This window comes from Corylus avellana, chromosome ca11 (assembly GCF_901000735.1).
Source record: "Corylus avellana chromosome ca11, CavTom2PMs-1.0".
Classification (NCBI taxonomy): Eukaryota; Viridiplantae; Streptophyta; class Magnoliopsida; order Fagales; family Betulaceae; genus Corylus; species Corylus avellana.
Window position 1 is genome coordinate 17,716,943 of NC_081551.1, and position 2,075 is coordinate 17,719,017.

A 2,075-nucleotide genomic window follows, 5' to 3' on the forward strand; every position below is an offset into this window, starting at 1 on the left:
AGAAATTAAGCTTTAGTTCCAAATTAAGCTAATGTTCACATCTTCTCATGTTACCTAATTATCGCAAACTAACAACAATTTTTTCTCCTATATAAGTTTCGGGAAATTACTAAATAGATTAATGGGCAGTAAATTTTTTTTACATTTCCTCATGCTCCGTATGCTAAATCAAACACAGACAGCAAGTGAAATTTAATGTTAGTAACATAAACTTTTTAACCAAACCAACTCAATCCTATCCAAACATACAAGCAAACGTTAATACAATTTTTACAACTACAAACAGAAAATTGTCAAAAACATAACTACAAACAGAAAATTTCTTAATCAAAATCATCCATAATGAAATACCCACATCCGTAATCAAAATCAATTTCTTAATCTAAATTTTCCCCAAACAATATAACAATAAATTGTAAACATATAAAAAAATTGAAAAAAACGTAATTACAATTTTTACAATGTATATAAATAATTATATATAATTATTTCTAAATAATTATATATATACTTGCAGTACACTGCTGTTGGAGAGGGAGAGTGCATGTCGGACTAATAGAGACTGCCGGGAGGGAGACAACGCCGGCCGGAGTGCTCGTTTGAGAGAAAAACGAGAGAGGGAGAGAGGATTAGGCATACGTGCGCGCATGAGGAGCTAGAAGAAAGATTCTATGCCGGAGAGTGAGGAACACTGGAGTAGTGAGGTGTTGCCGGCCGGAGCAGAAGAGAGAAAAAAGAGAGAGTGGCGCGTGGGAGGAGAAGAAAAAAAAGGAAGGGGAAAAAGAAGAAGGGAACGCGCGTGATCCCGTTGAAAATTGGTAACATGCCACATGCCAATTTTTATAAACATCAAATTTTGAATTTCTACTAAAAGAAAAATATATATAGTTTTCTCTTTTTGGACAAGGTATTTTTTTTTAAAAAAAAATTGTGTCGGAAAAACATCTTTCAACTTGATATATAAAATTATCATATACTTATGAGAAATATGCCCTCTTTTAATGAATCACATTTTGTTCAAATAAAATTTTCTCCATATATATGTATGGCTCTTACAAACTAATTGGTTTTTTTTTATTTTTTATTTTTTATTTTATTTTTTTTAAATATATATACTTTTTTTGAGAGAATATATACACTTAAGATTAGGAAAACAACAGGCAACTCCGTGTGTATATATATATATATATATATATATATAGTCTAAATATTATTACTAAAAATCACAATGTTATTTTTTAGTGACATTATAACATTGGGAGTAAGTGGATCGATCTAGTTCATAATTGTTATATTAATTTGAATAGTTTAACGATCATTACAATATGATAAATATATCAAATGGAAAGCTTTATATACTTCGATAATATGAATAATTTATACTCGAGCAACAATTGGAATATATTATTATGAAATATAGCAAAATTATTATGAAAACTAAATAAATCATTTTAGTATATATTATAGAATTACTAATATAATGTTAATACTATAAATAATATTAAGGACAAAAATTAGTAATGTGTCATTTTAACACGTTACCAATTGGTAATGTGTCACACTGGTACATTACCAATTACGTTACCAATTGGTAAGGTGTCATTTACACACGTTACCAAATTAGTAACGTGGCAGTTTGACACGTTATCAATTGGTAACGTATTACATTTAACACATTACTAAAATATTTAATAACGTGTCACAAATTGACACGTTATTAATTGGTAACGTGTCAAAAAGTAATGAACAGTGGGCACGTTACAAATTGATAAATTTTTTATAGTGACATATCTCTTAAAAATTAAAAGAAGAAAAAAAAAATGTCAATATCGTCTAAAGATAAAAATAAATTTTATAAAATAAAAAACCAAGGGATTTTTATTTTTTTATTTTTTATAGTTTTTATCAAATTTATAAAAATATTTTTATCTTATTGAAAATTATTTACGGTCATTTTTATCTTTTTAATAACTTTTGGAGGGGGGTTATTATTATTATTTTTAGTTTGAAAAGGCATTAACAATAAAATGATATTCTAAAAGGATTAGATGTACTTTTTCTTTCTGATTAACTTT